The following is a 25,655-nucleotide window of genomic DNA, read 5'->3' on the forward strand; positions in this document are numbered from 1 at the left end:
GAAAGACTACAAAGGAGAAAAAACAGTGAAGTATCAAATGCATACTCAGATGATATTTTTCAAAGGCAAGATTATATAACAGAAACAGAATGAAGTTCTATATAAAGATATAAGTTTATATATATTAATTATATTTTTCATCTCTGTACCCTAAAATTCACACTGGCTCAGATTTGAAATCCCAAATATAAAGTTTAAATAATATTTTTCTCTTTCTAATAATGTTTGACTCCAGAGAAGACTAAGGGTAAGGCATTATGAAATTTAAATTTCCTTCCTTCTCTTGAGTTAAGACTAATATGTGGATATTAGCTATTAAATACATGATAACCAAGCTACAATCTGTACTCCCAGAGAGGTCGTGTATGTAGTGGGAGGTACTGGGTGGGGGGAATACAGATCTCCCCAGGAGGGGGAAATAGAATAGATTTTATGGATGGACTGAGGGTGAGATGAAAGAAGGAAAAGAAGTAACAGGTGCGGAAGGGGGTGGGAAGGTGGGGGAAGGCATGTGGGAGAAACAGCTCTGGAATTGAGGGGCTTCAGAGGGGGCTATGAAAACGTCTTTAAAATATATGAAGGTAATCCTTAAGAAGTCTACAAATAATGAAGGCAACAGAGGCCCAACTGGCCATTTCTTGCCACCAAACAAATCATCCATCACCAAGAATGGGTTACACAAGATAAGTTGCTCTCTGCAAATGGACAGCAAGACTCTATTGCTGATAACAACACCCACACAACTCATTGAACACAGAGAGGGTGAGCTGGTGCCTACATAGAACCTTTGTCCCCATCTCCTAGTGTCTTTGGTATGGGAAGGTACTCATAAGGTTACCAAAAGAGAAATGTAAATACCAAAATAGCCACAAAACCCTTGATCTACAATGGCTTCCTGTGTGCAAGATATACTAAGGTAACTGTGGCATAAAGCTTCTGGGAGAAACCAACCAATGTCTGATTTGGCTTAAGTCCCACTCCACGAGATGGAATATATACACAATACTGCTTGGGTGACCAGGGGACAGAGACCAGAGAGACCAGAGACCTAGGGTAAAAACAAATATAGTGAGTCTAAAAGAAAGTAACAATAAAATGACTTCTAACAATATTCTGCTATACTCATAGATCAGTGCCTTATTCACCTGTCATCAGAGCAGCTTCCTCCTATAGCAGATGGGAACAAATAAGGAGACCCACAACCAGACATTAAGCAGAGAGAGAGAGAGAGAGAGAGAGAGAGAGAGAGAGAGAGAGAGAGAGAGAGAGAGAGACAGACAGACAGACAGACAGAGAGACAGAGACAGACACAGAGACAGAGACAGAGAAAGAGAAAGAGAAAGAGAAAGAGAAAGAGATTGGGCACAGTTCTAAATGGGATATCTCCATCAAATACCTCCCCTCAGAGATCAGGGAACCCTGTGGAAGAGGAGGTACAAAGAATGTAAAAGCCAGAGGGGATTGTGACGCCAGATGAACAAGTCCCTCTAATCAACTGAGCAAGACTCATGAACTCACAGAGAGCGAAGCAGTGAGCACAGGGCTAGGCCTGTATGGGTCTGTGCCTGGTCCTCTGTGTATGTATCATGGCTTTCAGTTAAGTGTCTTTTTGTTTGTTTGTTTTTTAAATGGGACTCCTGAGTATGTGAACAAATGGGTCTCTGTTTTTAGTGCCTTCTCTTGGGCTCTTTCCCTTCTGTTGGTTTTCCTTGTCCAACTTCAATATGATGTTTTTTGCTTTATCCTATTATATTTTATTTTTGCTGTTTAAAATGAATTTTTAAAGACTGATTAGAGGCAAGTTATACATGAATGTGTTTTGTCAGGAAATTTCCAGAGGAGTATAGCACACTCAAACTGGCTAAGCTCTTACTTAAACATGGTCCTGGATCATCCTCTCATGAACTGGAATTGGAACTTGCTTCATTGTTGTTCCAAATAGCATAAGAAAGAGCAAAACAACAAATTATCATCATCACAGCAAAATCACTTACCTCAGGGCAGCAAGATGGCTTCATAGGCAAGGGGAGCTGCCACCAAACCTGATAACCTGAGTGGGAATCCCCAGAATCAACATGATGGAAGGAGAGTTGCCTTCTGCCCTCAATGGCACACATTCGCACATACACAAATAAGTAAACACTGTAAATAAAAAAAAACAAAATATTTTTCCTGGATACAAGAGGAAAATGTAAGTGACTATGGTCTGACTCACAACACTGAAATCTACTATACTCATTTTGGGGGAAAAATATTGAAGAACACAAAAGTATTGCTTACCACAGTTCTCAAATATATATAGTGTTATGGTTAGTCAAAAATTATGATTACTGTATGTGGAGCACAGTAGGACCATTAGGCAGGTATATTATTTCAAACACAAGTCTCATCTGTGTGTTAAAGAATAACTACTATGTAAAACACTCAGTTAGATGTTTCTAGGTCCAAAGTGAAAACATATGCATGAGCTATTCAGAATTTATAAATAAATAAAAATGAAAAGGTCAGCATTGCCTTTCTTCCTCACTGTTACTAAGCCTTTGAAATAAGCTCAGAAAATATATGCAGGTGGTTTTTTGATTAATTTGATGGGGGTACATCTATGGAACCAATTTACAAGTGATTTGCAGGCAAGCTGGCATTACTGAAATAAACGGTGCTATTACTATGATTTATGCTAGTATTCTAAACACAAATGATAAAGTGAAATTTACAGTCCTTAATTACCACCAAGAAGAATTGTGAGAGAGAGAAAGGAGCAAAGATTGGCAATTTGCAAACTTGTCAGTAAGGCAAGATGCAAAAATCTATTCTTTCTTTTAAATAAAAAGGGTATTGTATAAATTGACCTAACTATATTGTTATCAATTTATTGAGGGGCAGAAGGGAGTGCAAAACCTAAAACAAATGATCATGCCAGAAGCATAGCTTAAGGAACACCAAAAAAATGTATCCTGAACTTACAAAAAAGCAAGGGGGCAACAAAATAGAACACTGCTCATTATTTTGTGCCACAAACAAGATTTAGTTTGCTCTTCAAACCCTTCCTTACCAGACTATTTCTTAAATGCATTAAAACAGTGTGGAAAGCAAATTGTTTTTCTCTTGTCCCATTCTTATGTGATTAGTGTCTACATTCTGGTTGGTGCTTCAGTGACTTTTACAGAGATACTATAACCATGTGATGCTAACAAAGTTGTACAATTGATAACTTACCCTGAGAAAAGAATCTCAAACATTGCTGATTCCAAGAGGTTGAGGATGTGAGTGTCTCTTCTGGCGGGGCCATGGACCATTCCTCTCTCAATCTTCCCCCAATTTCTATCTGCTAAAATACCTAAGATACCAAGTAACCAAGAAGAAAAGGTTTATTCTAATTCATTGTTTGAGCTGTTTCAGCCTTTGGGCAGTTGTCTGATGATCTAAGACTTGAGCAATAGCAAGGGGGAATACCATAGTGGTGAGTGAGTAGGGGAGCTATTCACCTCATGATGGGTGTAGGCAGAGACAGTGTAGGAGCAAAGATTCTGAAATCCCAAATCATCCTCCTCAAGACTCTACTTCCTTCCTCTAGGGCAGTGTTTCTCAGTCTGTGGGCCACAACACCTTTGGAAGTCAAGCAACCTTTTCATAGAGTTGCATGCCAGATATCCTGCACATTAGATATTTACATTACAATTCATAGGAGTTGCAAAATTGCAGTTATGAAGTAGCAATGAAAATAATTTTATGGTTGGGGGTCACCACAACATGAGGAACTTTATTAAAGGGTCACAGGTTAGGAGAACCACTGCTTTAGGGCCTCATCTCCTAAAAGTTCCGTACCCCAATAATTTGGCAATAAGGGAATCAAATCTTCAGCACATGGGCTTTTAGAAAATCTATCCAAACTACACAGCACTACCCTAACAATGCTGCTGTTTTATTCTTGTCACACATTCTCATGGGTGACAAGCTACTATAAGAGAATGTCTAGCGTTCTGGTGGATCTGGTAATCACTGTTGGAGGAATTCCATTCACACTGTAGCATTTCACAAGAGTGGTCATTCACACTATTTTACCAACTGCTTCGTAGTAGAACTGCGAAAAGTGGTATAGCTTGGCAAATGATTGGATATGACAGGCAAAGGAGATGGAAGACTCAAAGATAGCAGAGATTTCTTGTTTGTCTGATTTAGAAAATTTCATTTCACTTGTAGGAATCAAGAAGTTACCACCAAAAACTTCAGAAATACTAAGTTTTAGAGACTGATCGGAGACCAAAACACACACATCTAGTAAATATCACTAAGTATGTAAAGTTGAATTTCTAGATAGCTTGGGTCTAAAGAGATATATTTAGGAAAACTATGACTAGAAATAAAAGTTGAATAAAGCAGGCATAGTGAAAACTCAAAAAACAATGATCAAAGAACAAAACCTTTTTAATGTTATATTTAATTTAACCAACAGTGAAGAATGAAATCAAATCTCAAATTAAATCCTTTAAAGTATTAAGAAAGAAATGATCCTCTCATATGTGTATAAACTATCTTAGCAATCTATTATTTTCCACTAAAAATCATTTCTCTCATAACTGGGTGTGGGGATTCAGTTTAATTTGAGCATAACCATCTGGAGTTACAATGACCACACCTGGCCTTGAGCAATCCTGTTGCTTTCCCACATAGTTTTCCAGGCTACTACAAATAGACAAAAGCATTATTACAGTCTACGTAGAGCTTTAGGAATGGATCCTGGTGCCACCAGAAGTTATCTGGTTCTTTAATATTGCTATAGATTGAGAGTAAGCAGGAACATTCCAGCTGGGATCTGGTCCCATTACTATATGCAGCCTTCTTCTGGCCCAGCTTGCCATTACCTATTACCACGCTTCTTCCAGTGCAATACTAGATCTGTCTGGCTTTGTCGTGCAGAATCTTATGACCAGTTCCCATATGTACTAGTTCCCATACGTCGTGTTTTCCACGTATAAGATGAGAAAAAATACAGAAATAGCCCCCTTATGGAGTTTACACCTTTGTATGCAAAATTTCCATAATTCTGGTGGATTCTTATTTTATCTTTGCTTTGTTCTCAGAAAATCTGAAGAGCATGTGGGCATTCCACAGCCAAGTAGGTTTTCAATGTCTAGTTCCCATCAACTCTGGTTTCATTACTGCTACAAAAAATGTATTTTTAAGTGATTTTTCTCTATTTAAATAATTCTCCTCCTAAGATTATCTATAATGCTTTAATTTCACATCTTCTTTTATGATCTTCTTATTTCCAATCTGGAAGTTTTACACTTTTCCATTGGGCTTTAGCAGCCCTCCATGTTATCTGTATTGTGACAGTATCCCCTAAATGTTATATATTTTCCTCATTATATTTTCATCACCATTCTTAAAACATACCACAAGGGATTTTAAATGTTGTTTCTTATCCCTTATAAGCGTTTTCATCAATATTTAATATTAACTATCATTTGAAAGGTTATTTGATGTATTAAAGATTATACTAAGTACCTGACATTTATTATATCATTTCATGCTCTTTGAAAACCTTTGAATTGAGTGGTTCAATTTTTTCTAATTCTGTTGCGGACACTTAGTATGGGACAGTTAGGTCTTATTCAAAAATCACACAGAAAGTAACCAATGGAGCTTGTATTTAATGGTGAGTTCAATGTTCATCATAATTCTTGTGGAAAATTTATTGTGATTATTATAGATGCACTTTAAAAGTATATCTATTGTTAGCCAATATATTTCCATTATTTAAATGCTATACAAAACAAATTCTCATTAGTGAGAACAGGCATCAATTTGTCAATGCCAGTTGTAATAAAATTCAGACTTATTTTTTCCTTCTTCCATCATCACCTCACATTTTTATCAATCACCATCCCATTTCCCAAAAGACCCAGACATTGTTTTAATGTCTCTCTACCATCCCCCATATATTCTTCCTACCATAATTACTCTGAAATCACCTTTATTGATAGACAATGATAAATGTGCATAAGATCACCACACTTTGAAAATACTCATTAATTTTCATTAGTCACATATTCTGGAGTTGACTTTCATGCATATACTATTTATCAATTTTAATGTATTTTGACTTCAAAGTATTAATATATAAAGACTAGCTATATTAAAGTCAGACTATATCATTATTTATGTACACATAAATTAATCTATGCACTGATTATATTAAAGTCAGCATATATATTAATAAGCATATGTACATATAATAGCAGATATATTAGTGTAAGTTAATTTCTTTTGATTTTAATATACACATAGAAAAATATACTTACACATGTATACATTTTAATGATAGTAAACAAGCAGTATATATTATAAGTATCTCTCAGGTAATGCAATGCATGTATTGATTATTACATTACTTTCATCACTTTTCATAACTGAAACATTGATTGCCTTTATATTTTCTCAAACACTATAACAAAGGAGCTTGCAATTATATTTAAAAGAAAACTGAAAACGCTACCACAGCACGTGTATGATATCTTCTCTGGAAATCACTGGATAATGTGATAGTCACTAAACTTAGTTGGCTATTTAAAATGAATTAATTAAAAATAAGCAAAGTTAACATTCAGTTTATTAGTTTTACTAGCCCCATTTCAACTATTCAAAATCATTTATGATTAGTGACTAGCATTTTATTAAGAGCATATACAGGACATTTTCCATTGTCAAGGAAATGCTACAAGACAATACTGGTTTAGGAATTCAATTTCCTAAAAATAATCCCTAAATCAGCCCTTAGGATTTCTTGTAAGATTGTTTTCTTCTGTCAGGCAGTGGTGGTACACACCTTTAATCCCAGCTCTTCAGAGCCAGAGGCAGGGGGATTTCACTGAGTTCAAAGCTAGCCTGGTCTACAAAACCAGTTGCAAGGCAGCCAGGACCTTTACACAGATTTTCTTTTTCCAACCCTTACTTTTTCATTATGTTCAATATTTAGGTTCAATATTTATTAATTTTCTACAGTCAACCACTTTACTATAATAATACTGGGAATACAACCACTGAATGTCAGTGCACACAGCTTTGAAGTCTGCTGTGACTTTCCTTAAAACAGTAGATGTTGAGAACCTTCTCTGTCATTCTCTATCCTCCAAAAAACTCTTAAAATATAAAGAAAGACATTTTCTCAAACAAGCATCCAAAAGAGACAGAGTGAAACCAGTGATAAAAATGCTTGATCCTTGCTAAGAATTTTGTTTCTAGAACTGGAAAGGACCTTAGTTTGTTTTATTTTTTAAGGACAAGTTATTTTAACCTAAAAATTATATTTCTACCACTGTCAGCAATTTTATACTCTGAGTTTGTTTCTTTCCTTGTATTAAAAAAATATTCTGAAGTCACTGGGACCCATGTATGAAGAGCAAGTTAGGGGATTTATAGTCATGGTACACAGATGATAGCTGACCAAGATGGATGAAGGCTCTATGTTGTGTGATCTTTTCTCCAGATTGAAACACTTCCAACTGGAGGGAGGGAGAAGGCTCGTGAGGTTCACATATAAGTCATTAGCCTACTGAATTCAATGAGGCTCATGAAACTCACAAGAGCTGAGGAGACTCGAGAAACTCACAACATCTGAGTCCTCTCCCTCTCCTCAGAGTTCTATAGGCATTATATAGCACCTTGGGTTGAGGAGACCTTCAGTGTTATAGCTAGCTGCCTTGAAATTATACAGAGGACTCCAGTGATACAGCTGTGGCTAGTCATCATTCAGGCTGATGGGGGCCCTTAGGTGATGCAACTGACTGAGTTCCTAACCACCCATGCTTATGAAAGTAACCCATCTATATGTTATTGTAATAAATGCTAATAAACTCATTGTTTGTCCAACCCTGGTTTAGAAAAAAAAACTGTTTCTTTGACCTGGCTTGTCCTTTCAATTTGAGTTGAATAGAAACTTCTTCCCCAGTAAAAGTCACATAATATGACACCATAATCTTGGCTTTTATAGGCACAGAATCTAGACTAAGATATCTACAGGTAAACAAGACTAAAACACAAGGATTAATTCATTTCTTAGAAATCCTATTTATTCAATTGTGCTTTGGTTCCCTAAAGAAATACCAAAGCACAAACCTCATCCTGTTAATATGAAAACTAAATTAACTTCTCTTATTTATGATCAACTGATGATTAGAATGCAAAGATAGACACACTAGTCAACCATAGAGGCTGGCAAGAAGTGGCATATACCTTTAATCCCAAGACTCAGGAGACAGAGGCCGATGGATCTCTGTGAGTTCAAGGCCACCCAGGACTACATGAGAGTGAATCAGTCTTAAAGAGAAATAGAGTTCATGCCTATCCTAGTAGTAGAGAGATATATAAGATAGGAGCAGGGTCTCGTATTCCGAGCATTCAGTCTCCAGCTATCCTGAGGATTTGTGGAGCCAGGATTGCCCTTTTGGTCTGAGATACAGGCAAGAGCTAGTGACTGGATCTTGCTTCTCTGATCTTCATCTTCAACCCCAATATCTGTCTCTGGGTTTTTATTATTTGTACTACAAATTGATACCCAACATAAAAATACAAATTCAGGAAAACACTGCTTGCCTGTGGCTTTAAAGCCTCTGGCCCAGGCTGGAGCTACATTCGGGGCTCCCACTGGCATTATGCCTGACCAACTAGAAGCATCTGAGCTTCAAATGCCACCTTAGACCAGTTGATTTCACCTGCCACACATCTCTTCCTAACAATCCCCCCCGTGCCCCTGTGCTTTTTTCAGAAATCTCTCTCTCTCTCTCTCTCTCTCTCTCTCTCTCTCTCTCTCTCTCTCTCTCTCTCTCTCTCTCTCTCTCTCTCTCTTTCCCCTCCCTCTCTCCCTCTCTGCATTGTGGGCTTTCCCAACAGCCCCTCTCATCGGGCTTCCAGACATGTACTGACATTTTTGGCAGATTTGGTAAGACAATTGGGAATTCTTAAAGGGAGGAATTAGTTAAAAGAGGGAGTCTTTCCCACATTAAAATGGGAAACTCTATTACAATGGAAAGAGTTAGGTCTCTATATGATTATGCAATGCATGATTTAGAAATGGAACAATTAAATGAAGGGATAATCAACTAGGACTGATATACTGTTAATTATCATTTTGATAACCTTTGTTGTAGGTTTGAAAATTCTTGGTTCTTCTCTAAAAAAGTTGGTTGATGTCAGTACCAAGATACGGGCCTTAGAAAAAATTATTAAAGCAGATCAGAGAGATATTCAAACCCAGATGAAGGAGTTTAAAAGAGAACCAAGTTCAACATTGCATTATAAGGTTAAAGAGGAACACTCTAAGATTTTCATACAACAAACCTTATTATATCCAGAAATCTTACAGTAATTGCCAAATGATGGAGGCTCTGTAAAAAGCTGATTGAACTACTGTGCCAATGTTAGATTTAGGAAGATTCAAGGAAGCTGTAATCTCATATGGTATGCATTCAACATTTGTGAAGCAGATGTTAAACTCATGGTCAGTTTGTAATAGAATTATCCCTAAAGACTAGATAGACTTGGTTAACACTGTCTTAGAGCCTAGTTCACAATTACAACGGGGTACCCGGTTTAAATAAGATGCTAAGCCTATTGAACAATGGTGGAAAACTAGAGCGATGGACATCTCCCAAGATCAAATTCTTGCAGAAAGAGATTATGCTAGTACAGAAGGCCAATCTCTATTCGATATCCATACCCTGACTTTATGCCACACAGAAGTTCTGAATGTTTGAGACAGAATTGGAAAAGTACGAATTAAAATTTGCTCATTTACTAAAGTTATACTTGACCCAAAGGAAGCCTTCATGGACTTCTTACAAAGATTGGCACCAGAAGTAAATAGAATGCTACCAAATTCAGAAGCTAGACAAATAATAACTGAAACTCTGACATTTGAAAATGCTAATGCACAATGCAAAAGGATAATTAGGCCATTAAAGGCAAGGTCAGCACATTTGGGGAAATAGATCTGAGATATAATCAATAATGAATCTCATGACCATGATGATGCAAAGATAAGTGATTTCCAGAGGTGTGAAGAAAAATCAAAATGTCATGTGCTTCAATTGTGGAAAACAAGGTCACCTTAAAAAGGTCTATAAACAGGTATTCCTAGAAACAATGATTTTTCTAAGCATAATCCAAAGAGAATGCCCCTCCCTTCTGAATTATGTGGAAGGTGTAGCAAAGGCAGTCATTGGATTAATAAATAGGTCAACAAAAGACATTCAAGATAACCCATTGACATGGGGAAACTTTTCGAGGGACCTCTCCAAGGCGTCTATGCCAAATTTGGCTCAGTCCTTTCCTGTAATATGGACATTCCTCCCCATAGGAATAAAAGAACCTGATGCCTATTGTAAGAAACCATACTGCTTTCAATGATAGAAGAGCTTTAGAAGATAAAATAAAATTTTCAGGAGAAACCATGAATCAAATTTGATAAAAATTAGATTAGGAACCTCCCCAAAATTAGGGTTGGGAAAGGGTTTTGTTTTTGTCTTTTCAAGAAAATAAAAATAAACATTTTGAGGAAATTAAGACATTTGGACAAATAAGCATTCAAAGAAGAAGGGAGGACAACCTGGAAAAAAAGTATAAGAAAAAGAATCTGACCTAATATGATCTCTGAAGTCTCCAAAAAGAAAATGGAATCCCAGCTGGGTGATGGTGGCACATGCCTTTAATCCCACCACTTGGGAGGCAGAAGCAGGCAGATCTCAGTGAGTTCAAGGCCAGCCGGGATACAAAATGAGTTTCAAGACAGCCAGGACTGTTAACACAGAGAAACCCTGTCTCAAAAAAGCAAAACAAAACAACAACAAAAAGATGAATCCTACAATGACAATTCCAGCAGGACTATGACAGCACCATTAAGCTGAACAACACAAACTAAAGATTGGCTTTGGACTACAAACTTCTCAGAACAATTTTAAGGAGGCTTGCTGAAACAATACAGCCCCACAGACACTGCTCAGGACAATTTCAACACTGCTAGCTGAGATGATCCAGCCTCACACTCTACTCTAGCCAGGATTTGAAACAAGCCATGCACTTTCCCATTATGAAGAGACTGGACAAAAATGATACAGCTACCTCTCCCAGGACTTGGCAATTAACCCAAATTTTTCTATTCAGGATCCCCTCAAGATGCCATTACCCCCAGACAACAGGAAATAACTTTAAGAACACAACACTCACATTCCCTAGAGGTGAAGTAGGTGTTTTTTGGTCTTTCATTGGGTTATGGATATTTGTCTTTGTTTAGGGGGTTGGTTACAAGTTGTTATTGGTTATTGTAAGGAAGAAAGTTTAACAAGGGGGATTAGATTCAGAGTTCTTGTTTTGAAAAGAAAAAAGGGGGATAAAGATATGATAGGATAAAAGGATAGATTATTGAATCTACCCTGAAAAGAAAAAAGGAAGGATATAGATATGATACGATTATTGAATCTACTTGTAAAAAGCAACTACCAGTTTTAAATATTTTACATTGGATTCGACATTTGTATATTGTATACAAATTTTATATATTTATACAAATTTAAGAGTAATTTTGTTAAAACATACTGTACATATATTTTTAAGTTTATTCAAGGTTTTGTACCTACATAGACCAATTTAGCAACATAATGCAAATTTCTAGTCCTTGAAAGTTATTATTACCAACTATATAGGATAATAAGAACATGCAAGTTAGTAATTAGTCTGTACAATCAAACATGTAGTCACATGAAGTATTTTTGAAGGTCAAATAAAGATATATTTTAGAAAGATGGGTCATCTTCAAACACTTCAGAGATCTACAAAATATAGCATTTAAGATGTTTTAATAACATTGGTTCTTTTTTATGACCATGAGATATATCTTCTCCTGGCAGCACCAATCTACTTCAGCTAGGATGATGGGCATCAAAGAAACTCAACGTGGAGTTTACTCTTTGTGGCAAAAGTGAGCCACTGGACAAAAAAGTGCCCTTGTCTCTACTGCTGAAAGTATGCTGTTCAGATTGGACGAGCAGGATACAAAAAAGAATGACTGTAAAACCTTGACAAGACAAGGTGGGACAGTCCTTCAAAAATCCTGTTTCACAGAAAAGTCTGTCAGAGATGCTAGACCTATAGGCCAAAGATGGATGCTCCAACATTGCAGAGGAACCTTGAGTGTCTGTTCAGACATCCAGCTGTTTTTGTCAGTTCTCACATTTTTGGAAGTCGCTTGCTTGTATTTACTGCTTGCTCAGTTAATATTATTTCATTTTTGGGTCTTTGAGGAAGTTTAAGACTAGATAGTTATAGTTTTCCTTGTTTACCACACTCAGAAAAGAAACTCACTAAAGAGGTGTAAAGTGTAAAAAGTTAAGAGGCATTGAAAGATGAAATGATAATGCAAATTAAAGTAGAAAGTAAATTAGGTGCAAGACTTTGGACTCACCATGATAGAATAGATAATAGCAAATTTTCTATGAATTCGTCAAGTGCAAATGGAGTAGACATTGTTGATGTACTTATTACCTGCATATATTGCATATAGTTTTTTACTTACTGTATATAGTTTTTTCTTATATTAATTATAACCTTTTTGTATTAGACAAAAAGGGGGGAATTGTGGTGATATATTGTTTATGATCTAATAAAGCCACTGAAGATCAGAATGCAAAGCCAGCCACATTAGTCAGCCATAGAGGCCAGGCAAGGGTAGCATAAACCATTAATTCTAGGACTAAGAAGACAGAGGCAGATGGATCTTTGTGAGTTTGTGGTCACCCAGGAATACATGAGAGTGAATCAGTCTAAAAGACAAACTCAGCTTATGCCTTTAATGTCAGCTCTAGAGAAGTATATAAAATAGGACCAGGATCTCCTATTCTGGCAATTAGTATCCAGCCACATTGAGGACAGGAGGTAAGAGCTGTCTGATGGCTTGGCTATTTTGCATTCCGATATTCTGTGGTTTTATTAGATTATAAACAATGTATGACCACAGACCTCCAAGGCAACCTTTCAAAGACAAATCAAATTTATCCAGCAATATTTATGTGGTGATTTATTATGAGTACTTAATGTTATGAAACTACTCGGTGTTTTATAGGTTTTAACATTCATTTTCATATACTGATGAAATGTTCATTCTGTCTCTGTGAGAGAAGAGGGTCAAAGGCCTGACCATCTTGATATTCATAGCAGCAACACTGGATCTGCCTGCATTTCCACAGATTCTCCTGTCCATCCATTCACTGGAAAAAGCAGAATATGGGCAGCAATTCATCAGAACAATTAAATATTTCATTTTTGCCACTCTACACCAACTGACAAAACTAGAGCCCTGCACATACAAATGCTTACTAGATACCTCAGGGTCTAATGTCTGTCATTGATGTCCTGACAAAAGCTCACTGAAACACTATTGAAGTAAACATGTTTAAGGCCTGTTTGCTCAAAATGTTGTCTTCAGACCAATGATTTTTTTTAGCATATCATGGAAGCCTGCTAGTAATACAAGATCTTCAGTCATACCCAGACCAACCTGGCAAAAGCAACTACATAAAGAAAAGATATATTTTCTTTCATGGTTCAAGGTATATCAGTCTGTAGCACAGACGTTCATGGTGCTAGGAGTTTGTAGTGCCACTAGGGGAAGCAGAGTTAATCTATAACCTTCTAAGTTTATGAGAAATAGCCTATATACTTGGTAACAAATCAAAGCTCAACAGATACAAAAAAAACTGTAATAAACTCCTGTATCTTATCAGACTACCATGGCTTAAAGTTAGAATACAACAACAAAAATAATTGCAGAAATCCTACAAGCTCATGGAAATTGAACAATGCTCATCTTAATCATCAATGTGTCAAGGAAAAAATAAAGAAAAAATTAAAGACTTCCTAGAATGCAACGAAAATAAAAGCACAGCATACCAAAACTTATGGGACACTATGAAAGCAGTGCTAAGAGGAAAATTCATATCAATAAGTGCCTACATAAAGAATGTGGAGAAATCTCACACTAGTGACTTAACAGCACACCTGAAAACTCTAGAACAAAAAGATGAAAATTCACCCAGAAGGAGTAGATGACAGGAAATAATCAAACTAAGGACTGAAATCAATTAAATAGAAACAAGGAGAACAATACAAAGAACCAATGAAACAAAGAGTTTGTTCTTTGAAAAACTCAGCAAGATAGATAAACCCTTAGTCAAACTAACAAAAAGGCACAAAGAGAATATCCAAATTAACAAAATCAGAAATGAAAAAGGGTGCATAACAAAAGACATTGAGGAAATCCAGGGAATCATCAGGTCATACTTCAAAAGCCTATACTACACAAAATTGGAAAATTTAAAAGAAATGGACATTTTTTTCTTTTAAATGTTCCAATTTTTATATAATTTTGGTATGTGGTACTTATCCAGAATGGAAAAGTACCACATACCAAAATTAAATCAAGAGCAGATAAACAATTTAAATAGAATATAACTCCCAAGGAAATAGAAACAGTCATCAAAACTCTCATAAATAAAAAAAAAACTCAGAGCCAGATGGTTTCAGCGCAGAATTCTACCATAATTTCAAAGAAGAGTTAATACCAATACTCTTCAAGCTGTTACACACAATAGAAACACAAGGAACATTACCAAACTCTTTTTATGGGACTGCAGCTACCCTGACACCCAAACCACACAAAGATGAACCCCAGGATGTGGCAGCACCCTAGCTTTCACAGGTCCTCCAAAGACGGTCAACGCCCCCCAGGTCAGCAGGTAGCAGTCCCTATTCCCTAACTTGCCACGTCCAACACCCACCTTTTAATAATAATAAGTGGTGTGATTGTTGGAACCTCAGACATTATGTTGACCCCACCTCCCCATGATGGGCGGGGTACATACAGTGGCCCCTTCCACTCCCACTTCACTCTCTTCTCCCTTCTCCCTTCTCTCTCTTACCCTCTTCAACTCTCTCTCTCTCTCTCTCTCTCTCTCTCTCTCTCTCTCTCTCTCTCTCTCTCTCTCTCGGGATCACTCTTGTTTCCCCCCCTTTAACAAACTCTATGGCAAACGAAATCCAAGAACACATAAAAAAATCCTTCAGCATGGCAAAATAGGCTTCTTCCAAGAGACACAGAGATGGTTCAAAATACAGAAATCTGTCAATGTAATTCACCATATAAAAAAACTGAAAGAAAATAAAACACATGATTGTCTCATTAGATGCTGAAAAATCCTTCTACAAAATCCAACACCCCTTCATGAAAAAGGTCTTAGAGAGATCAGGGATAAAAGGAACATAGCTAAACATAACAAAGGCAATATGCAGCAAGCCAACAGCAACATCAAACTAAATGAAGAGAAACTCAAAGCAATCCCACTAAAATCAGGAATAAGAAAAGAGTGTCCACTCTCTTCATATCTTTTCAATATAGTACTCAAAGTTCTAGCTAGGGCAATGGAACAACAAAAGGAGACCAAGAGGATACTAACTAGGAGGGAAAGAGTCAAACTTTCACTATTTGCAGATGATACGATAGTTTAGACAAGTGACCCCCAAAATTCTACCAGGGAACTCCTACAACTAATATACATCTTCAGCAAAGTGGCAGGATACAAGATTGACTCAAGAAAATCAGTAGCCCTCCTATATACAAATGATAAACAGGCTGAGAAAGAATTCAGAGAAACATCACCCTTTACAATAGCCACAAATAACCTAAAATATTTTGGGGTAACTCTAACCAGAAAAGTGAAAGATTTGTAGGATGAAAACTTTAAGTCTTTGAAAAAAGACATTGAATGATACCAGAAAATTGAAAGATCTCCCATGCTCTTGGAAAGGTAGGATCAGCAGAGTAAAAATGGCAATCTTACCACAGGCAATCTACAGATGCAATGCAATCCCCACCAAAATCCTAACACAGTTCTTTACAGACCTTAAAAGAACAATACTCAACTTCATATGGAAAAACAATAAACTCAGGGTATCCAAAACAATACTCTATAATAAGGGAACTGATGGGGGATGTTCTTCTGGATATATGTTTGTCTTATTGGTTGATGAATAAAACACTGATTGGCCAGGCAGGATGATAGCTAGGACTAGGAAACAAGAAGGATTCTGGGAAGTGTAGGCAGAGAGAAGTTGTCATGTGATTCAAGGAAGTGATATAGCTGGGCAGGAACTGCCACTAACTAACCATAGAGGTCTGAAGGTCTGTACAGACAGGCAGGAAGTGACATAGCTGGGCAGAAACAAGATAAAACAGGGACAAACAGGAAATCGCTGTCTTCTCTGAGAAGATGCTGAGCAGTCACAATGTAGACTGCCAGAGGAGTAACAGGTCTGGACTCTTTCCCTGGTAAGATAAGACCATGGATTACTAGTTATGGGTTAATAATTAAGACAGAGCTAGCCAATAAGAAGCCCTAAGCCAATGGCCAACAGCTTTATAACTAATATAGCATCTGTGTGTCTATTTGGGAAGGGATACAGCAGGACCTTCTGGGCAAGAAAACTCACGTTACAGGGAACCTCCAGAGGAATCACTATCCCTGACTTAAAACTCTACAATAATAAAGCAGCTTGGGGCTGGGTGTTGGTGGCACACGACTTTAATCCCAGCACTCGGGAAGCAGAGGCAGGTGGATCTCTGTGAGTTCGAGACCAGCCTGGTCTACAACAGTTAGTTCCAGGACAACCTCCAAAGCCACAGAGAAACCCTGTCTCAAAAAAGCAAAAACAAAAAAAAACAGCTTGGTATTGACATAAAAACAGAGTGAATCAATGGAATCAAATTGAAGACCCTGATACTAATCCACACACCTGTAATCATCTGAGTTTTGACAAAGAAGTCAAAATTATACAATAGGAAATAGAAAGTCTCTTCCACAAATGGTGCTGGCATAACTGGATGCTGACATGTAGAAGATTGCAGATAGATTGACATCTATCCCCATGCACAAAAGTCAAGTCCAAGTATATAAAAGACCTCAACATAAACCCGGGTACACTAAACCTCTTAGAAGAAAAAGTGGGACGTACCCTTGAACACATTGGCACAGGAGACCACTTCCTAAATATAACAGCAGTAGCACAGACTCTGAGAGCAACAATCAATAAATGTGACCTCCTGAAACTAAGAAACTGCTATAGGGCAAAGGATATGGTCAATAAGACAAAGCAGCAGTCTACAAAATAGTAACAGATCTTCAATCCCACATCTGACAGAGGGCTGATCTCTAAAATATATAAAGAACTCAAGAAACTAGGCACAGAAATACCAAATATTTTAATTTAAAAATGAGGTACAGATCTAAACAGCAAATTCTCAACAGAAGAAACTCAAATGGCTGAAAGGCATTTAAGGAATTGCTTGATATCCTTAGTCATCAGGAAAATGAAAATTACTCTGAGATATCATCTCACACCTGTCACATTGGCTAAGGTAAAAAACACTGATGACAGCTTATGCTGGAGAGAATGTGGAGTAAGTGGAACACTCCACCATTGCTGATGGGAATACATACTTGCACAGCTACTTTGGAAATCAGTATGGCAGCTTCTCAGAACAGGGACTCAATCTTCCTCAAGACCCAGCAATACCCCTCTTGGACATATACCCAAAGGATGCACAATCATGCCACAAGGGCATTTGATGGGGGAAGTCCTTTTGTGTATATGTTTGTCTTATTGATTGATAAATAAAGCACTGTTGACCAATAGGGAAACAAGATAGGTGGTACTAGGAGTCGAGAATTCTGGGAAATGTAGTAAAGAGTGGAGAGTCACCATGTGACTGGCGTCCTCGGTAAGATAAGACCTTATAGAAACATATATATATTATGTTATGGGTTAATACTTAACACAGAACTACACAATGAGAAGCCCTGGATATTGGACAACAGCATTGTAACTAATAGAGTCTCTGGGTGTTATTTGGGGTTGACAAAACTCTGGGACCAGGCTGGCAGGAAGAATCCCTTAACAGACATTTGCTCAACAATGTTCATAGAAGCATTATTTGTAATACCTAGAACATGGAAACAACCTAGATGTCCATCAACCAAAGAATAGATAAAGAAAATGTGGTAGATTTACACAATGGAGTATTATTTAGTGATTAAAAAACAATGGCATCTTGAAATTTGCAGGCAAATGGATGGAACTAGAAAAGAAACATCTTCAGTGAAGTAACCCAGACCCAGAAAGGCAAACTTGGTATGTATTTACTCATAAGTAGGTAATAGTGGTAAAGCAAAGGATAACCAGGCTTTTATCCACAACCCCAGAGAAGCTAGGTATAAAGAGGGATCATAAGAGGGACATACATGGAAGCCCCAGGAAGCAAAAATAGTTAAAATCGCCTGTGTAAACTGGGAGGAGGTAAAAGGAAGGGAATAAAGGGTGGGAACATAAGGGATCAAGAAGACCCAGTTGGGGAAGGGAGAGAGGGAGAGAGCAATGAAAGAGGCATCTTGATAGAGGGAGCCATTATGGAGTTAGGGAGAAACCTGGTACTGAGAAATTATCTGGAATTCACAAGGATTACTCCTGCTGAGACTCCTAACAATAGTGAAGAGGCTGACAGAATGGACCTTCCCCTTAATCGGATTAGTCACTACCCAAATTGTCATCACAGGATCTACATCCAGGAACTGATGGAAGCAGATGCAGTGACCCACATCCAAGCAATGGGTTGAACTCCTGGAGTTTATCTGAAAAGGGGGAGGAGGGATCATATGAACAAGGGGGATCAAGAACATGATGGGAAAAACCACAGAGATTGCTTACCCAAGCAAGTGGGAGCTCACGAACTATGAACTATGGAATGCCGGCTGGGCAACCTGTTTGGGACTGAACTAGACTCTCTAAATATAGGTGACAGTTATGTGACTTGATCTGTGGGGTTGGGGCTGGAAGTGGTACCAGGACCTATCACAGGAATATAAACTGATTTTCTTGGAGCCCATTCCCTATGATGGGATACCTTGCTCAGCCTCAGGGCTTGGTTCTGCCTCAATTTGGTATGCCAAACTCTGTTGATTTCCCAAGGAAGGCTTTATGCCCTCTGAGGAGTAGATGGGGGCGTGGGAAGGGTGAGAGGGAGGGGGAGGGAGGGGAAACTGGGATTGGTATGTAAAATGAAAATAATGTTTTTATATAATAAAAACCTCTAACTAGGAAAAAAACAGTTTTCTACCCTTAGAGCTCTGCATTGCTCATTGAAAACGCTGCACTATTGCGGAGCAGGAGCTCAAGGTAGCTGGTCACATTGTGCCTACATTCAGGAAGCAGAGGTAAATTCATTCTAGGGGCTGTTTCTCATTTTTATGCAGGCCAGGATCCAAGCCTGTGGAATGTCACCACTCACATTTAGACTGGGTCTTGTCACTCAATTCATCTAATCTAGAATATCCATCATAAAAATGTCCAGAGATTTATCTCCCAGATGATTCCAGATCCTGTTCAGTTGACAATTGATATGAACCATCACAGTTACTGTTAACAGTATGGCAAATGTTGCTAAACTTTGTCCAAATTTTCAGCTTTTCTGTTACTGAGAAATTTAATTCTCAAGTAAGAGAATGCCATCTTCAAAATCAATTGTTTAAGCCGGGCGGTGGTGGCGCATGCCTTTAATCCCAGCACTCGGGAGGCAGAGGCAGGAGGATCTCTGTGAGTTTGAGGCCGGGCTGGACCGACAGCCTCCAAAACAATACAGAGAAACCCTGTCTCTTAAAAAAAACAAAAAAAAATCAATTGTTTGGGTTCATGTTAAGAGTGTTGAATATCTGATAATACTATGCTATCACATTCTACTCACAAAACGGAGATAACAATGCACCAATGGCTCTCCATTCCACAATCAGTTTACCACCTTTTACACATTGACTAGACATTTCAACCAACGTATATATTAACCATAAACTCTCATAATGTCTGACACTAAGCTGTTACCAAACAATTATGAAAAGGTCATGGAGGAAAGAACCAGTTACCACAATATGTCCTCTGACCTCCACATATTTAAATACACACACACACACACACACACACACACACACACACACACACTGTTAAAAAATTATAAACAAGTTTTCCAATGATGTTTTAAAAATAAGAACAATAAGTCAACAATGCTCAAAATTGGAAATACAAAAATGAAATTACAAACTTTGTATATCTTATTTATCTTTTATATTTACTCTTCAGAGTTCATTTATAAAAAAATCACAAAGTACTATGATTCAATACAGCACTTGACTTAACATAAACTTTCTCAAAGGGATGAACAAATAGTATCTATATATTTTTGGGTTTATTTAGTATTCACATATTTAGTATCTATATATAGTGATACTTTGATATTATGAGAAAGTCTTCCTAGTAAGAGACTGCTGTGGAGAATAGATGAAAAATAAAATTGTTCTGATAATATAAAAGGCAAAACCGGCCCAACATTCAGAATGCGTATAAAACAAGTTTCAAGTATATATAGGAAGTTGCTTTCTAGAAATGAGTTTGTAAGTGGTTTTGGACTTCCACCCTTAAAGAGCCAAATGAAAGCTAGAGAACATGCTTCTCTGGTGAAACAGAGGAGGAATTTCTAACTGAATCAAAATGTAAATAAAGTCCTGAAATCTCTCCTGTGTCTAGCTTTTGTGATTCTCTGCCAAGTGGGTAAATGAAAGGTTGGAGAGAAAATTGAGAGAACACAATAAATAAATTAATAAATAGAAAATTATATACAAACAGGCAAAGGAAGGCAATAGGAAGTAAAGTATAACTTTTAGAAGTAAACCATGTATATAATCAAGGAATACATTACTAGGAAATAAGAATGTCTAGAAAATACTGTAAGTTTTATAAAATAAAAATATCTCAGATGGCTGCATCCTTTAAAAACAACAAAAATTGTTTAAGAATGTAGGATTAATGTTTTGTCTGCTGGGGGCGAGTCAACCTGTAGTACTACTCAGCGGAAAAAATAAAAAATAAAAATGGGATCTTGAAATTGGATGGAACTAGAAGAAACCATTCTGAGTAAGGTAACCCAGTCACAAAAAGAAAACATGGAATGTACTCACTCATATATGGATTTCAGACATAGAACAAAGAATGACCAGCATAAAATCTACACCACCAGAGAAGCTAGGAAACAAGGAGGCCCCTAAGAGAGACATGCATGGTACTCTAGAGAAGGGGAAAGGGACAAGATCTCCTAAGCAAATTGGGAGCATGGAGGAGGGGAAAGGAGGACATGAGAGAGCAGGAAGGTTGAGTCAGAGGAAGGACAGAGGAGAGCAAGAATAGAGATACCATAATAGAGGAAGCCAATATAGGTTTAAAGAGAAATCTGGCACTAAGGAAATGTCCAGAGATCTACAAGGATGACTCCAACTAAGAATCTAATCAATAGTGGAGAGGCTACCTTAAATGCCATTCCCCAGTAATGAGATTAATGACTTCCTTAAATGCCATCCTAGAGCCTTCATCCAGTAGCTTATGGAAGCAGAAGTAGACACTCACAGCTGAACACTGAACTGAACTACTGGATTCCAGTTGTAGAGAGGGAGGAGTGATGAGCAAAGGGGTCAAGATCAGGCTGGAGAAACCCACAGAAACAGCTGACCTGAACAAGGGGGAGCTCAGGGACCCCAGACTGATAGCTGGGAAACCGACCCAGATCCCCAGAATGTGGGTGTCAGTCAGAAGACCTGGGAAATCCATGGGGCCTCTGGCAATGGATCAGTATTTATCCCTAGTATACAAATGGACTTTGGGAGCCCATTCCACATAGAGGGATACTCTCTCAGCCTAGACACACGGGGAGATCCTCCATGGAAGGCCTCACCCTTCCTGGGGAGCAGAAAGGGGATGAGATAGGGGTTGGTGGGGGGCAGGGGAGGAGTAGAGGAAGAGACAACTGGGGTTGACATGTATAAAACAAGCTTGTTTCTAATTTAAATTTTTAAAAAAGGAAAAAAATAGAGATTAAGATTGATATTTAGAATACTAAAATTAAAATTATGTCTAATGATTTCAAGATTAATTTAATTAGAATTGAAAATCCGTTCCATTCATCATTTATAATAACATTTTTAGACTTCTTGATTGATTCTTGTTATAGTCCTAAGGGATTTTACTGTCCTAATTTATAACAGGCTGTCTGTTGACTTTTGTCATGCTCATATTTATGCCCAGGATCCTGTCATTTTGCAAGCAAGTTAGTAAATGGCTCTCTCCAGTTTATTAGTAAGCTTAATTAAAGCAAATAAGGTAAAGAACTATAGCTCACCAATCTTTGTGGCATTTCTATTACCTGACAGAAAGCCATTATTGCAATGTGAATAGAAATATTTTTATTAGAAATAATTCAGTAACCATTAGTTGAGATTTTTCTCTTACATCCCAATGTTCTGGGCATAGAAAGAACACAGTACTGTGGTTAAAAATATAGGCTTCTCCGTGAGAAAGAATCTGTGTTCAAATCTCTGACTTGTCATATACTATTCCCAGTTTCCTCAGCTATAGAGTAAATATAATAAAAGCACTTACTTCCCAATAGAAGATGCAGTAAGATAATGCAAGTGAGTTGCTTAAGATACCTTGCTACATGCTCACAGTTATAAGCCAGTTGCATAGTCTCTCTAACATGTTCTAAACTGTTTTAGTAGGATAGCAAGCCTGTGATCCCAGGACTTGGAGGCTGAAAAATTCAAGGCTATGAATCAAGACCCTGCTTCAAAAGAGAAAGGAGAAAGATTGTTTTCAATACAGCCATAACCCCTGCCCTATGAACACATTCAATAAAAACTCCATGAGAAAAGAACTTTTGCCATTTTATTCCATAACTGTATACCTGTGATCTGAAATAATGCCTGAAGAGGCTTATAAAAATCTTTAAAATATAAAGATTTTAAAGAACTTAAGAAATTAAGACATTTTAAATAAAAACCATTCCTATTTTCCTTTTAATTTTCAGTGTGTGTGTATTCATTGTACATAGTAGTATATTGATTGCATAAGGCCATTTTATGAAAATACATAATTACCTTGAGTATGTTCCTACATTCCCATGCCTTCGTGCTTTTCTCCTCTTCCATTAGTCTCCTTTGTTCCTGTAGGCAGTTTTACTTCTACTTTCATGACATGCATGCTTGTATGATTTTATGTATCTATATAAAATTAGAAACACACATATGCTAAGACATCCAATATCTGTCTTTCTAAGACGGGCTCAGTCTGTTTAACATGGTTACATCCAGTAGCCTGGGGAGGGAGCACATGGGCATGCACCTGTTGAACACTGAACAGGAAGTCAGGTCTCAGATATCCCATAGCTGTTGTTAACAGGTTATGAGCTGCCTGACATGGTACTGGGAATGGAACTTAGGTCCTCTGGAAAAGCAGCAGTCCTGTTAATTACCGACTCACCTCCCCAGTCTCATAACGTGTTTCTTGTTGCAGCGTTTTCTTTACAAGGTTACTTGAACTCAGGTATCCACCTTTCTATGCCTCCATAGTGCAAAACTACGTTCTGTTTTTTGTTAATTTAAGGTTTTTATTATTTTTGCTTTTTTTGGAGGCATTAATGTGGATTAGTACATTTTAAAGGCATCATGTTGCCTTTTTTCCCTTTTACTTAAGATTTTACATTGGAAATTGCACAAACTGGTGTTAGGTTATAAACTAGATATTTAAAATCCTATTCTTTTGATGTACGTGTTTTCAATGTTCAATAAAGATGAGGTTGTTATATTAGAGCTGAGGTATTATTTTTCTCTTCTAGACAGATGCTTGGGGTTCTGAGCTTTGCTTTTAGTTCTATCTTGGAAGTAGAATGTTATCTACAAAAATAATCACTGTAAAAATTATTGGGCAACAGTGTTTTCTTTACCAGGTTACCTTGAACTCTGGTAATCCACCTGTCTGTGCCTTCCTAGTGCCCATTAAAAACAAGCAGCATCTTAAGAAATTTAATTCAGAAAAAACAAAGAAAATAAATGTTAGTAGAAGGTCACAACCAAAGAAAGGAAGCCTAATACTGTATTAATGATAATTTTATATACAATATATTTTTAAATGTTTTAAAATACCATGTAATATCCTAAAGCCCTTGTTATTGAAAGTCAAGGCAACTTATCCATTATTGATGAAAATATTCTACTTTCACTGCTTCACAATGATTTTCCAGAAATATTTATGTTTCTGAAAGCCTGCAGGCATTAAATGTGGATGTCAATTTGGCATAGGATACAGACAAAGGACTCTAATTTCAGAGAAGTTGATCTTAATGATGTCTATAGCCCTTACTATCATCTTCCCAGGGTCAGAGATTTTCCTGGAGCCCTGGGGTTGATGGGAATTCATCCATTAGTAAACCTTAAGTCCCAGCCCCTGTTCCTCTCTGTGTGTCAAGTGTGTGTGTGTTATGCTTTCTATGTATTCCATTGTGTATACCATGTGTGCCTGTTCTCGTCTTCCATCATGCTTGAGGCAAGGCTTCTTGTTGTTCGTCAAATATGCCAATCTACTTGGCCCATGAGCTTCCAGTCACCTTCTAGCTCTACCTACTATCTCACCATAGGGGTACAAGAATTAGAGACCCACCATGACATCTTTACATAGGTTCTAGAGATGCGAACACGCCCTTCACACTTCCTTTGCAAGTGCTTTACTAACTGAGGTATCCCCTCTTTAGTCATTTTCATTCTTTCACAGGTGTAGCACATAGGTGTGCATGTGTGTAACTAGATGCACACATGACCAGAGGTCATCATTCAGTTCTCCCCCCCTCTCTCGTGTGTGTGTGTGTGTGTGTGTGTGTGTGTGTGTGTGTGTATGTGTGTGTGTTTCCCCCTCCCTCCCACATCCTGTCTTGTGTATAGTGTGTGTGGCATATACAAGTACTCAGCAGCCACGCCAGAACTTGATATTAAACATTTTCCTTTATGGCCCTCCACCTTATTTTTGAGACAAAGTCTCATACTGAACCTGGGGGCAACCATTGGGATAGACTGATTGGCCAGCGAGCTCTTGGGACCCTTCTATTCTGTTGTTGGCCTCTCAGTCCTGGGCGACTGAGGTCTTTTGCGACAAGGTTTCTCACTGAACTCGAGGTCATGGACTGGATAAACTGTCCAGAAAGCTCAGAAGATCCACCTGTGTCTCCAGCACTAAGTTCCTGGAATAAACACTACCATTTCTGATTTTTTTCCCTTGGTTCTGGGGAAACTCAAGTCCTTCTGCTTGCACAGCAAGAACTTGACCGACTGAGTCATATCCCCAGTTCTGAATATACTTTCATTGGTTGCTTTCCTTGAAAGTCACTGACTTCTGTGTAGTCCTCCAAAAATACATTAGAAGAATGTTCGTATTTGGCATGCATCAAATACTTAGGAAGAACTAACCAATTAATAAAGAAAGACTTCATTGTATGCCCATATATTTTCTATAGTAGATATTGGAACTACAAAATGTCTTCCTTACCTTCCAGTGGCTTGTAGTCTGATGGAAAACACAGCACTGCAGAAAAAAGTGTGAAAGTGCCTTCACAGAAGTCCTTAATAGATTATCAGCATGCAGCACAGATAGTTAGAATGAGGAGTGCAGTGAGTGCCAGCAAAGACTTCACG

The 25,655-nt window shown here is 37.6% G+C and overlaps 2 long non-coding RNA genes across 2 annotated transcripts; one reads left to right on the plus strand and one right to left on the minus strand.

The window, feature by feature from the left end:
* Window positions 1-1,458: 1,458 nt before the first annotated feature.
* LOC121143203 lies at window positions 1,459-25,655 on the minus strand. The gene is made up of 4 exons (XR_005880377.1): window positions 25,510-25,655; window positions 23,073-23,195; window positions 3,217-3,337; window positions 1,459-2,142 (listed from the first exon to the last, which is right to left on the minus strand). It is a non-coding gene; the product is annotated as an uncharacterized LOC121143203 (long non-coding RNA).
* LOC110340805 lies at window positions 18,188-22,883 on the plus strand. Its single transcript, XR_002382625.2, has 3 exons — window positions 18,188-18,234; window positions 19,209-19,313; window positions 22,695-22,883. It is a non-coding gene; the product is annotated as an uncharacterized LOC110340805 (long non-coding RNA).

Source organism: Mesocricetus auratus, unplaced genomic scaffold (assembly GCF_017639785.1).
Source record: "Mesocricetus auratus isolate SY011 unplaced genomic scaffold, BCM_Maur_2.0 Super-Scaffold_100011, whole genome shotgun sequence".
Taxonomy (NCBI): domain Eukaryota; kingdom Metazoa; phylum Chordata; class Mammalia; order Rodentia; family Cricetidae; genus Mesocricetus; species Mesocricetus auratus.